This window comes from Dermacentor albipictus, chromosome 1 (genome assembly GCF_038994185.2).
Source record: "Dermacentor albipictus isolate Rhodes 1998 colony chromosome 1, USDA_Dalb.pri_finalv2, whole genome shotgun sequence".
NCBI classification, from domain to species: Eukaryota; Metazoa; Arthropoda; class Arachnida; order Ixodida; family Ixodidae; genus Dermacentor; species Dermacentor albipictus.
In genome coordinates, this window is record NC_091821.1 from 11,644,701 (window position 1) to 11,659,055 (window position 14,355).

A 14,355-nucleotide genomic window follows, 5' to 3' on the forward strand; every position below is an offset into this window, starting at 1 on the left:
ACAATCATTACAATCATTTAATGCATTTTAATCTAACAGGGGAAGGGACAAATTAATAGCTCCAGTTTTTCCTGGTCAGCTACTGTTTATCTTTAATGTACATAATGCAGTCATCCGCAAAGAACCTTATGGAAACGCATATGTCATTCCGGAGGTTATTTATAAATAAAAGAAATAAAAGTGGGCCCAAAATGCCGCCTTGAGGCACTCCTTAATCAACAGATAAAACTCGAGACTTCGTGTCTGTAGCCTGCAAGTATTGCTCGCGAGTATGAAAATAAGACAAAAACCAATTTGTAATGGTAGCCTTTTATTCCTATAGCATATATATGGACACTCCTGGCGCGTTTATTCCGTCACCGTCGGCGTCGCCGTGAAGTTCCGTACAAAGGCTAAGGGCGATAAAGTCGTCACCGCGCGCCGTATGCTGTATGTGCGAGTGAAAGCTTGCGAGCGCGAACCGGCGATCGCGGCTCAGTCTCGCTCACGCAAGCGAGGAAAGTGGGGAGGAAGCGCGCCGTCTTCCGTTGTGCTCAAAGTGCCGGGGGGGGGGAGACGGTAGGGAGGGGGGCGCGTTCTACTCCGAGCGGCCCGGTCGGCCGCGCGCGCCCGCCCGGGTCGCTGCATCTTGAAAGCCACCTGCGACGGGTAGAGTCCGCCGTGCGCTGTGTGTTCGCGGCTTAGTTCGCGTTGATGCCAGACGCAGCAAGAAGGTCAATTCGCTCACTGCTGCTGCCGCGCTTCCTCACTCCAGCGCTTCCGCGGCCATCGATTCAGAAGTGCTCATGTTTGCCTGTGCGTGCATGAGACCATGTTTGTTAATTTAGTCACTATGACTATGTTCACAAGTTTATACGGCCGATAAAGCTACTATGCGTGCTTCGTATAGCTAGCTGTCTAATAATTTGCTATCGCAATCGATGCTTCGCCTTTCGGGCGATACTGCGACTTTTCTTAAGAGGAAGCTTTAGCTCGGGCCCAACTCCGACGCGGCCTATTCAAATACATGTAAAACGCAAAAACGTTTTTGTGAGATAACTCCTCGACCGATTTTGATGAAATTTGTTGCATGTGAAAGAGAAAGTTAAATTCTAGTGACTGTTGGAAGCGGAATTTCGATTTAGGGCTTGAATTTTTTAAAATCGATTTTCAAATATTTGACCGCTTGAAAAAAATAGAAGCACGAAGTTTACAAAGTCATAGCTCTGCATCAAGAACTGATATCGCGGTTCTGTAAACAGCATCCATTAGATCATTCAAAGCGGACAAATTCAATATGTCATTTTACATTTTACGTGAATTTGTTACGTTGGTTACAACGGTTTTGCAAAAGTTGTATTTCCCTATGATTAAATTTTTTTGATATTCATGTGTAACATATCAATTTTGTCCGCTTTAGATGTACTATTAGATGCTATTCACAGAATTATATTATCGTTTTTAGTGGTTGAGTTACAGAGTTGTAAACTTGATAGTTTCGTTTTTCGAAAATTGTCGATTTTTGCCAATTTTTAATAAAAAATTGACGACCTAACTCAAAAATTCGAAACAAACAATCACTAGATTTTAACTTTGTCTTTTAAATGCAACAAACTTTGTCAAATTTAGTGCAGTGGTTGCCGAGAAAAACGAATTCTCCTTTTACATGTATTTAGATAAGGGGCACTGGAGCTAAAGCTTCCTCTTAAACTTTGCCTTCATTTTTCTGAGCAATTTACGGTGAGACACTTTGTCGAACGCTTTTTGCGAAATACATAAAGATCATTCTCTTTGTCCGTGAAAGCTTATGGTTTTCGAAATCCTGTACTAATTCGATAAGCTAAGATGAAGTAGATAAGCCTTGTCCAAGCTTTGTTGATATTTAGATAAGCATTGTTGGTACTTAGAAAATAAATTGTGTTCCTTCACATAGCTGAAAAGATGTTTCGAGATAATGTGTTCAAGCAGCTTCGAGCAAGTATTCCCGACCGAGACAGGGCGATAACTTGCTAAACTGTCAAGACTGCAGTTTTTGAGGATAGGAATAAGTTGAGCTTGCTTCCACACCCTGGGCAAAGAACCACTACTAATCGAAGAGCGAAACATTAATGTGAGATATCTTGAGTTACATTCAGCGTACCGGTATAGAAACTCATTCGGGTTACCATCGGGTCCGGAGCTTTTCTTTAGGTTCAAGTTTAGCATAAGGGTTAGCGCTCCTTGTTCGGAAGTTTCGACGTCTGTATTAGGTGGCCTCTCAGATGGAGACCCAATGCTTGGCATAACACCGTTATCTTCTTTGAACACAGATGCAAATTATCTGTTGAAACTCTCAGCAGCTGGATGATTTTTAAGAAGACTGCCGATGAGCGAGCATTGGACGTTTCAGTTTCAGTTTATTTTTCCTTCAAGATACATGGTTGATTGATTGTAGTATACCGGCGAGGGTCCCAAAGTCAAACGACTGCAGCGGGACGCTCGGTTAACAAGACGCTTGTTACGAAATAATTAATTAATACAGAAGTGTAAAATTATGCAATATATAAGTAAATAAAAAGTGAACGAAGTAGTGCAAAGGTTGACATATCTCCAAAATGGGTCGGGTGCCTCTCACAATTGTCATTATTATTATTATTATTATTATTATTATTATTATTATTATTATTATTGATGCGAAAACATCAAATGGCCCATTCAGCTAAAAGACGGCGATGTCTGCAGCAGAGAAACAGTAGCTAACTTCCCATTGGCTGCGACGTTACGAGCGCGCCTCGGCGGGGCAGTGCGCGCAAATCGAAGCACCTGCTGCACCAACAGCGCGCCAGGTGTTGCGTATAAGGGGAGAGGGCATCGCCGCGACGCCGCGTCACCAGCGCACCTCGAGGAGCAGGTACGGCGACGCGACGCCGCGTGCAGGCGCTGTTCGCTGCGCTATCCGCGCATTCCTTGTCCGCGCAAGCTCTCGCCGGCGTTCTAAGCGCGCCTTGGTATGACCAAATCAAAACGCGCCAAGCGTTTCAACGGGCTCGCTTGCCCACAATGTCTTCATAACTAGAAGTACCGCTCAGCGGCGTTCAGTTCGACATAGTTCTTTCGTATTCGTAACTGATAAGAAGCGCTTAGGTGTCGTCAAATTTTCGTTATTAGTTGGCGTGGCTAGGAACGAGACAAGCGATGGATTCGCCTGTGAAATGATGTCTCTTGCTCACCTATGTTGTATTAACTCCCAGCAGTGATATTTTCTTGGTGCCGTTTTTGTCGCTGAACCGCAGGCCTTTCTTTCTTTTTGTGAAGTGGGAGACGCCGCACGAGCGTTTAAATTCATATATCAAGGCGTGCAAAATGCTAGATTGTAAACTGGCCATGAGTGCGAGCTTGTGTGGGCCACCGTGTAAGTGGTGCCAGAGTCAGCGCCGCGTTTTACTGAGGCTTACTTGAATGTGGTTAATTCTTACCCTCACACTTCAATTACTTAACCGGCACAATGCGAGGAGGGCCGCAGATAACGGCACTGATTGGTTGATTGGTAGCCCTAATTGTTATAGAACCACGAAACATTTAGGAATTGTTGTGGAAACGAGAAAAGTGATGCAGACACCTGGTGTAGCGTAAGGAGCGACTCAGAAATAGAGGGGGAAATGAGAAATGAAAGGCAAGAAGGTTAAGCAAGATTGAGCCCGGTCGGTTACCCGGCACGGGAAGATGGGGAACAGCGAGGAAAATATCAGAAGCAGGGAAAGTCAAGAGTTTATGCGCACTGGAGTGACCGACGTCATGAAAATTCTCAGCGCTGTAACACAGTTTGTCAGCCTAGTCGTCTTCACATATCACAGCAGCGCTTTTGTTGCCTTCTGCATCGGTGATATGCGAGACCATTGTTCCAAGATTTTGACTAATGAGAAAAATCTTCCGTCTCGTTGGTTGAGGGCTGTGGTGAGAGCAAGCCTTTCATTTTCGAAGGACGACCGGTAGTAGCTTAGGAGGTGTTCTACAGCTTGTTCATCAATCACAGGCATTGCGTGCGGTGCTATGGGTCATTTCTATAAACAAAAAAATGAGCATGCATTGGCGAAAGGCAGCACCCGATCGTAAATGACGAAGTAGTGCTTCACCACTTCGGCGATGACTATAGGCTACATGCGCATTGGAATGGCAGAACCGAGATAATGAATCAGGTGTGCCACTTTTTTTTGGCCAAATCCTACGCTACCTGCCTTGGGTGCTGTGTTGCGTCAGTCTTTGATAGAGGTACAGAAGCACTATGTGCTCCTCCAAGTGCTTTTCGTGGATATTCGTCGGCGAAGTCCTTGCTGGAGATACCACAATGTCCCGGAAAGCCATTGAAACATAATGTTGCGACATTTCGCGATGACGTAGCAGTGTGTTTCTCGTATCCCTAACACGAGTTGTTCATAGGAGCCCGTGAAGAACTGCTGACAAAACACGTTCTGTAAGGCTGTCTTTGAGTGGCAGAATATCGCCCACTGATTAGCCAATCGTTGATTCATTTAGTCAATGGCGTCTCAGAAGACAGAAACCTCGGAACCGGTCTATAATCCTGTATTTCATGTTGATAACGTAAGAAGTAATATAATGTACTAAAGCAGGCAGGCTCCGCTCTAATTAGACAGACATTAAATATTCTTTGCTGTACATAAAGGTTACTTAGACCGCGGCAGTCTCGTGCCTTTTACTCATGGAACTAGGCAGCAAACGAAGGCCCTCCATGCTAGCAACGACTCGGAGCGACAGAACTCACGGTCTGCGTGTGAGTGCTAGCGGATGCGTGATGAACAGGCCTGTATTGCTCAAGCATGGTTCCCGAGATCGCCCTGCATGCGTGACATCTCGAAGGACATGGGTCCGGTAAGTACGCTCTACTGAAATCCGCAAAATGGAGAAACTCGTGCGGGTATTCTTTGTAGCTTCGCTCTACCAGCCCAACTGATCTATTTTTTTCTCTCTCTCTCTTTCTCTCTCTCTCTTTAATTTCTTATTTTTTATTTTATTATTGTTCAATTTCTTATTTGATTATTTCCTTTTTGTCGCGCAAATTTAGCAGGAACACTTAGGCCTCCAACGTTGTCGCAATATATGGCGCCGCGTTGTTTACTGCATGCGAGCGGTCGGCCGGAGATGTAAAACGTTGGCGAATATTCCAGTGAGCTAAGCGCACAATTCATCAAGAGGAAATTACTTAAGGACACTAAGTACGTATGCTTTAACACAGCTACGAGCTTTTCAATCGGCGTTGTGTAACATTACCGACTAGCCCAATCCTGCGTGTTGTTAAGGTAGGCGTTACATGATTCTTTAAGTGCCCTTGGTAACTGCGTCAGTTAAAGGACAAGTGCCAGTGTCCATGTGCATCGGCACTGTTAATATTAACTTAACTGAAATATCCGCCTTCAGCGTGCTGCTTTCGGTTTTAGATTTAAAGAATCGTGTCCCCAGTGGTCTCCACTTGATTGCAACGCTTCTTTCTTTGTCTTCCATGAGGGTGTACAGTAGGAAAGGTTAGAGAACTAGCTGGAACACGCATGCAAGCTAGCCTCTTCTAGCCGACGGCTAGTGCTATCGATGCGACGCTGCGCAACGTCGCAGCTACCTTGTTGGATGGTGTATTAAGGTATCCTATAGAAGTTTATTGATCAGAAAAAAAATTACATGTGCATCATACATAAGATGATATCATCAGAGATAAACCTGAACACTCCACTAGAACGTCTTTCTTACATATAACGTGCAGTTTTGGGACGTTAAGCCGCACATTTTAATTCATATTTTTTTATGTTTTCGAAGTATTATGCGGCTACTTTGTATACGTGTCGATGATATATTAAGGCAGAAGCAATTTTCCTCTAGGCCTCCCACTTTCGCGGAGACTAGCGTCATAGCACGACGTAGCTCAACAAAATATATCGAGCCGGCGTATATATGTATATATCCATCGGTACTCCCCTTGCAGACGTGAGAGTTACCGGTATATTTCGTTGTAGACGTTATTTTAGGCCTTTGACCAGACGTTAAATCGACTTTTAAGGCTAACCAGGCCCTACTTGATTTTTTTTAAAAACACCGGCCTAATAGTTGTCCAAATAGCGTACTATATGCTTTACATCTTTCCTCCTCATCGTCACCCATCATGCGCCTTTTTCTTCCCTATTTATTTCCCTCTTCTCCTTCCCCCAACGCAGAGTAGCTGGCTAGAGGAATGCACCCCAGGCCGACCTCTCTGCATTTCGTATCATTAAACCTTTCTCTCTAATTTTACGACCAATCACCGCAGCCATACTAGCGGTCATGAAACCATTAAAGTAAGTAACGAAAGCACGCAGCTTTGTCGTCATATGAAGACCTTCGAAAGGCACACGCAATGGGCTCTTGCTTCAGAGTAAGAGGTCTATGCTGTCTGTGCAATAAGACGACTTATAGGTGAATAGCAGAACCGAGGCTATCCGAGCTGAAGCGGCGCTTGCCGCAAAGGTAAAGCTAAAACACTTCCGAAAAGTAGCATCGCGCACTAAAGGTCCCCAGCTATTTAAGAGAGAGACTTTAAAACAGTGTGCCGAATTTTCGAAGACGCTCCAACAGTATTCGAAAGTGTAGGTGACAGTGCAAAGAGATCTGGACTCCGCCCCAAGCAGTGTTGGGTGCTAACGCGTACGCAAGTCCACAATGTGCACAATGGAACAAGTTGATTTCCAACATAGCATCTACCTCTCTTTTTTTTCATACATGATATTGAGATCTTGGCGTCTTTCGGCAGCACCGGCTGCTCCTTTGCTCAGAGAAAAAACATAGGCGGTGATCATAATTGTACGCAACTTTTAAAAATCGCTTGTGGCAGATAGCATAATTCTTGCTCTGGAGCTTAATTATTCGAACAGGCGGTCATTACTAGCACGAGAAATCGAAGCACATATTAAAATAAATAACAAAAATTGACCAATTAATTTCGGTAATAATTACTTTACGATACATATTGCAATTTACGAATTGTAGCCGGTGAATTTGCAAGACGTACAAACTTGAATTGAGTTGCCAGGATAAAAGCAGTTTCGAGACATCATTTCCCAAAGTGTGAGACGAAATATACATGAGCGTTCCAGGCAGTTTTGTCCGTCAACGCATAAAGAAGAGAGAGAGAGAGAGAGAGAGAGAGAGAAATTTTTATTGTCAAGTGAGTGGATTTTTCTTTCCCAGCGGTGTGGGCTAGCGTGGCGTCTGCTTTGCCGCGACGCTATCAGCCCATTCCGCCAACCGTATCTGGTCTTGCGGGTTGGAAGTTTTCGTCTTTTTCTTCCACTCGTCATGTGAGGGAGCTCGCCTAAAGAGTTCTCTCGGGAGAAGGTTTTTTTGGCATCCCCACAAGATGTGATCTTGGTCTGCCAGGGGACAGCTACAATGTTTGCAGTTTGGTGGATATTCACCACCGGTCATTGCAGCTAGCCTTTTTCGACTTAGTACAGATCTAGTCTGTACTCTCCTGAGGTTAGTGGCCTGTATTCTTGTCAGTGTCTCGTGGGGGGATGGATATATTCGCCTGGATTCACGGTAATAAACGGTCATTTCGTTATATGTGGATACCTTCATGTCGGTCAACCCCGTCGGGCAAGCCCACCTCCCGGTTACTAGCTGCGCGGGCGGCTAGGTGGGCGGCCTCATTGCCAGGGTTTCCCGCATGAGCGGGTACCCACACCAACTTCAATTGATTGAGATCTTTGTTGATGATTCTGAATGCTCGAGGGCAAATGAAACCTGAGGTGTAGTTACGAATCGCTGTTTTCGAGTCGGATATAATAATCTTGGTGCCCGGAATGGAAGTGCCCATGGCGATGGCGGCCTCTTCCGCCTCCACAATGGAAGATGTGTTTACCGTCGCACAGGTGAGGGTGTGTCCGTCGTCATTAGTGACGGCTATGGTGTGTCGACCATCACTGGCGCGAGCAGCATTAACGTAAATGGCGGGTTGGTTTTTGTAGCATTGCCAGAGTGCCGCCGCCCTAGCTTTGAGTCTACCGCTGTTTTCAGTGCTCATGTTTTTCGGAAGCGGGGGGATAATGATATTGCTCCGCATAGTGTTAGGTATCCGCTGTCGTTGCGGGATGTCTAAGGCTGGGCGATACCCTAAGGTGTCGAGGATCCGCTGTCCCGCGTGTGTGCCGGATAATCGAACTGTTTGAGCCCATTTGTGCGCTTCTATGATTTCCTCAACGTTATTATGCACCCCTAGACTCAAGAGTGCCTCCGTATTAGGCCATTTTGGTAGCCCAAGAGCCTGTTTGAATAACGTTCGGATTAGACCATTAATCCGTTCCAAATCCCTCTTCCTGAGATGCAGGTAAGGGCAGACATACGCCACTCGGCTCAGAAAAAAAGCCTGGATTAGCCTGTAGGCATCTTTCTCCTTAACTCCGTGCCGTCGGTTGGAGACCCTCCTGAGAAGGTTCTGTTTTTGCCCAGCTGTAGTTTGGAGCCGTGCTAAGGCTTCTTGGTTGAGCGTGTTTTGCTGGATCCACAATCCTAACACTCTGATTTTAGGAACGGGTGGGACCGGTTGTCCAGCTACCTGCACCTGAATGTGTGCGGGCATATTGGCAGCCGGATTTGCGGGATTTTTATTCCGGACTATAAGCAATTCTGATTTTTTCGGCGAACAGCTGAGGCCATTGTTGCGAGCGTGTTTCTGCACTGCGTCAGCCGCTGCCTGCAGTGATTCTGAAATTTCTCCATCCGACCCAGTGCACGTCCAGATCGTTACGTCATCGGCATAGATGGCGTGCCTGATATGAGGAATCTCTTGGAGCTGTCGGGATAAGCCACTCATGGTGGTATAAAAGAGGAAAGGAGAAAGTACTGCTCCCTGTGGTGTACCTCTAGTGCCGAGCTCTATGGTTTTGCTTTCAATATTAACCATGTTTACGGTGGCAGTACGTCCCTTGAGGAACGTGGTAATAAGCATTTTCTTTAAAAGGTAAGTGGAACGGCAGACTAGATCTGTCAGTCCCGTCGTGGGATTAGCCGGGTGCGCGTTTTATCGCGTTTTGATGGACCAAATAAATGTTTATTCACTCACTCACTCACAACAGTGCATTTTTAGGGTGAATTTGATGGCACATGTCTCCAAACTGGTCTCACTCTGAAAATTCATTCCAAGTGGATACGCATTGCAAGCTCACCGGCTTGAATTGCAATATGCGGTGTGAGATAATTAATTATAAAATTAATTAGTGAGTTTGTCTTAATACGTTGAATACGTGTTTCGGCTTCTCGAGCAAGTAAGTTCCGCCTCTCTCAATAATCGAGCTGAAGGACTAGAATTATGTTATCTGCAACAGTCGGTTTTTAAAAATTCCTTGACACATAAAAATGGTCAACCCGTATATTAAATATGGCATAAGAAGCCGCCACCAAATAACGGAAAGGTAGCAACAAAAAAAAAGTCCGAGAGTCAGATGCTGTAAATGCACTGACATGTTTACCACACACATCAAATCAAAAAAAAATTCGAGCATAAAGCCAGCTCACATTAATGTACGTAGGTGAGAAAAATCACAACACATGAGAACGAAAGCTCGGCTCACATACAGTAAATACAAAACACAACAGACGCCATATCAGACACCCTAAACCGTAAAGTCAGCTGTTACCAGCCATGGTTGCTTAGTGGCTATGGTGGTCGGCTGCTAAGCACGAGGTCGCGGGATCGAATCCCGGCCACGGCGGCCGCATTTCGATGGGGGTGAAATGCGAAAACACCCGTGTACTTAGATTTAGGTGTACGTTAAAGAACCCCAGGTGGTAGAAATTTCCGGAGTCCCCCACTACGGCGTGCCTCATAATCAGAAAGTGGTTTTGGCACGTAAAACCCCATAATTTAATTTTTTTTTAAGTCAGCTGTCATACACATCTTCCTTGCGACTAATGCATGATGAAAGTGAAGGAGAAGGATTGAAGTGGATGGCGGTGTGCTTTTGCGAGGACCATATATGCCACGGAAACCCATTTCACAGCGCAGTCTTCTTTAACAATAACGCATTTCTCAAAGTGTTTTCAGCCGGTACTTAATTACGTGCGGTTTTGCAAAGCTGCTGTTTCTTTTTCTTTAAAAAGCTAAAATAAAGAGAAAGGAAAAGAGACGGGTGAAAAGATCGCAAATTGCGACAGATTCAGTCAAATGTAGACGAATATGTCACCCTTGATGCTCAATCAACAAATTCGACAAACGAGGCGCTACTGGCGCGTCTTTTAACGCATCGCTCACAGGTGTGCGTGATCGAGGAAAGCAGACTGCGACAACCGGCTTTGACACTGCCATCGTTTTCACTTAATACGCTGTAACGCTTAGTAAGAAATAGACTCCGCAGTCACTTGCAGAAAAATAAATAAGAAAGCATGTTGCTGCTCGCATGCGTGTACCAGAGTTTGAGCATAATCAGAGGTATAGTTAGCGCAGTAGCAACGGAAACGTACCACAGCGTGTTTCATTTAAAGTTCACAAAAACAAGAGACAAACTTTGTAACGCGTGTCGCAGACATCGCATGCTCCGACTAGAAAACCATTGCACGGATAGCTCCGATCCTGCAAATTATGGCCGCGCATTCCTTGCTTCCAGGCAAGGAATGCGTTGCATGTAGGAAAATTAGCGTTGCGTCTTTGCAATTACTTGACATGCTACTTGAGTGGCGTGGTCTTGGCTCTCTTGATGCTTTTATGTTCACTTTATGCCCTTTTGTTGCTTCTTTTTTTACTGCAATAATAACGTGTTTGACTCCGTTTTTGGTGGCGTCGCGACAACAAACTCTAACAAGCGGATGTTGTTGTCATTCTTTTATTTTTATTACAGCGGAGCTGTTATACGGTAGGTTCTGTCGGTTCTTCGCGCGTGTAGAACGATCGCGTAGACTGAGAGCGTAGAAGTGAAGCTGCTGCAGCGTTTATCTAGCTGCGGCGTTCCTTCTCCTCTCACCACCTGTCCGCCGCCGGCGCTCACGTTGGAGCCGCGCGACACCCTCTCCACTCGCCATTTGTGTATCGCCGGTAGATGGTGCGATCATGTAGACTTCGTAGAAGAGAAATAAACCTCAATGGGCAAGTGGCGACATGTTGGACTCGCCCCGAGCGAGTAGAATCCTAGGAGGTAAATTGCCCGTTTCCGTATGCGTCAAACTGGCAACTTTCGCATGTGCACGCAGGCACTCGTCGTTACTTTTGCACCCGAGGTATACGTCGACCACCGCGGCCTCGTGCACATCGTGCGTGCCCTTTAGGGTAACGTCCGTGCTAAACGCATCGAGCTCCTTGTTTCAGCAGAAGATGCGAATAGCCCTGGACGCAAACCATAGCGACCACAAAGTCATAGTCGCCTTAGTGGCAAAATAAAAGACGGCGGAAGAAATCATCCATTCACTGTGGTATGTGTCGCTACTTAAATTAACATAGTTTATCAACATATATACAGCTCCGTTGGTCGTTCACCTTCACGGAATGGAATGGCTCTGAATATTTTATTTATCTTTCGTGTGTTTTTAGTATTCAGGTTTCTTGTGGTGAAATAAGAAAAACAAAATTGTTTAATCTTTTAGGACTACTGTAGTCGTCATTCGCGATGGCTGGACAATAATTGTCTTTGCTTCCTATGGCGGATGAAATCCTGCAAGAAACAAACTGACATTTATGTCAGTGTATTTGTTGCTGAACTTCTATCCCTATCCTTATCTGGATTGTGGTGAAACGCTGATAAAGTCTTATCACAGCAGTGGTCAGGCTACATCTTTCATACCTGGTTGCTCTATTTTGCTCTCAACGCTTCTCTTTTGCTTTTTTGTCGCTTTCAACATGACTTGTGATCTGAAATTATGTGAAGAAAACTCAGCCTATATAAGCCTGAATTTGTCTCGAGACGGAGTCAATCGTAGACAGTCCTTCATGCCTTCTGATTCTCGGACACTAATGATTGCTTGCATCTGTGAAAATTACGATGTTAATCGGGTTTCTCTTTTTCTACCGGCAAAGCTCGAATTCTACACAATGTCAGTAGCACCAACAGTACTGCACTGGCCCAGTACACTCAGGGCGCGCCGACTTACCTTTCCCGGGAGTCCAGCGCAGTCCCTGCACCAAAGCTTTTTCTGTGACAGCAACGGCTCGGAGTGCGCAGATGTCTCCTGTCGCACGGGTCTCTGCTGGGCACGCCTAACGTGCGGTCACTCTCAAACGGCGCGGCCCGACCTGCCCACGGTCCCGCCGCTAGCGTCGCGGGCGCAGAAGCAGCGCGCCGGGCGACGAGAACGACAGCGGAGCGCACGAACTGCCGCGATCACTGCTTCCTCCGGACTTGGAACGGGCACACGGCTGCCTCATCGCCGGCAGCCGCCGGATCGGCGCTCCTGCTCGGTACCCGCAAACACCACGGCAACGACGACGGCGAAGGACCGCTGCTGCGACGCGGCGGCAGCGTTGTCTTCGGAGTGAACGCCCATCGCAGCTGCGTGCGAGACGCGCTCACTGCTCGGCGTCTCCGCCGAATGGTGAAGCGGTCGAGCGGGCCCAGTCGAGGCGATCGCGGCAATCGCGAGGACGGAGGGTTTTTCGACGGGGAAGAGCGGGCAAGAGTGCTGCGGAGAGCGCGGGGGGAGGGAGGGGGCGAACAGAGCGTCGTTGGCCGATGCGTTGCCAGGCAACTGGCTCCCTGCCTCCTCCTTTCCCCCACTTGCTCTGCAGCCATCGCTGCCCTCTCACTCGGTGCGGAAGAGGAGAGCGTTGATGATGCGCAGAAGCGCGACCGACGGCGCGTCGCGGCATTTCCCTTCGCGTGCGATCTAGCCTTTTCCCTCGCTTGCTTCTTGAAAGCTTTGTTAGGCCCTTGGTCCGCGCACCCCTGCTATTCGCACAGGCAAAGAACGAAAATCAACGGGAAGTATGCCCAGGGTTGCGTCGGAGTCTGAGTGCACGCTGGCCATATAAGGGCGTCCTAGTTCTGGCCTGCCCGAGAGGCGCGCCTTATGCCCCGTCGCAAGCTCACTACAGCGCCGGAAGTGCGCGATTGTTTCGGCATTAAAAGGACACTGACCGCCGTGCTAACGAAAGATATCGAGTGCGTGGTATACAAAGCATGGGCAAGAGAGTGCTCATGTAGGAGGGATCTCCTGCGGCGACAGGAGATCCCTCCTATAGTTCTTTGATGCCGTCAGTAAATAATATTTTTTAAAGAAGATGAAATCGAACACTTTGTCGTGGAGCGACTAAGTCCACTGACCATCGACCTCCACCTGATTCTTCACCCAAAGCGACTTGTACAGTAGTCATAACAAACATTTCAGAAATTGCCAATGTATTGTGCGCGAAATCAAATTAGGGATTTAACGTCCCGAAACTAAACGCGAGCTGTGAGAAACGCCTTAGTGGGGAGAGCTTGAGGAAGTAATTTCGACCATCTGGACCCTTTTAGCGTGCTCCAAGAAGAACGCTAGCGTTTTAATCCTAAGCATTCTTCAGCGAGTGCACTCACTTTTTCGCAAACGGATGGACGGGTGCGATATCTCACTGTTTTCTTGGGCCAATCACGGCGATAGGGTGTTCTATATTTATACACCACAGGGGCTGTGTATGTGCACAGGCCATGTACACTGGATACAGTAAACTCTCAGTTTTACGAACGTCGGTTTATCGAATATTTCAGAATAACGAACTTTTTAAAAATCCCCGGCAGTTTTCTTATAGATTCTATGCAAAAATGTTTCACTTAAACGAATTTCGGAAGAGTCAATATTTCAGTTTAACGAACTCGCTCAGAGGACCAAGGCTTGCAGTGCACTGCAGGCGCAACCGATGCCCGCCGTCATCAAACCGCCGCTCCAACGGCAATGTAACGTCGCTGGCGCTACAGCGCCCCTGGGGCAAGGCGGCGGCGCGGAAAAAGAACGGCAACGAGGCATGGCCTCCGAGATGGCCTGCACAAAACGAGCAAGCATGCAATCTCGGAGGCCACGAACAAAGTAACATCGCTGGCGCTTACAATGCCGCCAGAGCAAAGCGGCGATCTGTCACACCACAAACCACGTGGTGTGTATTTTTTCCGACCGGCTAGTCGTGGCATGGTCGTCCCCGTTTCTTTCTTTCCAGTCTCATCGGTTCCGCGTGTGCACACAAACGACCCACGTGGTGTGTTTTTCATTGATATATACAACTTCCATTTCACACATTTCTAACACTATGGATGTCATGTCTTTTGCTCCACGACTTGCACTTCAAACTTTTGACTCTGTTTACCATGTCCTATTTTGGTCTAGTGAATATTCACTTTAGTGAACGTTCAGTAAAGTGAACTATTTCCTTCGGTCCCTTGAAGTTCACTCAAGTGAGAGTTCATT

General features: G+C 46.8%; 1 protein-coding gene across 1 annotated transcript in view; it reads right to left on the reverse strand.

Annotated features, from left to right (window-relative positions):
- The window catches only part of LOC139060184 (uncharacterized), a 64,287-nt gene extending 51,986 nt beyond the window's left edge, over window positions 1-12,301 (reverse strand). Inside the window, exon 1 of the mRNA XM_070539133.1 lies at window positions 12,073-12,301. The gene's annotated coding sequence lies outside the window, so the exon portion shown is untranslated. The remainder of the gene's footprint in view (window positions 1-12,072) is intronic.
- Window positions 12,302-14,355: the final 2,054 nt, after the last annotated feature.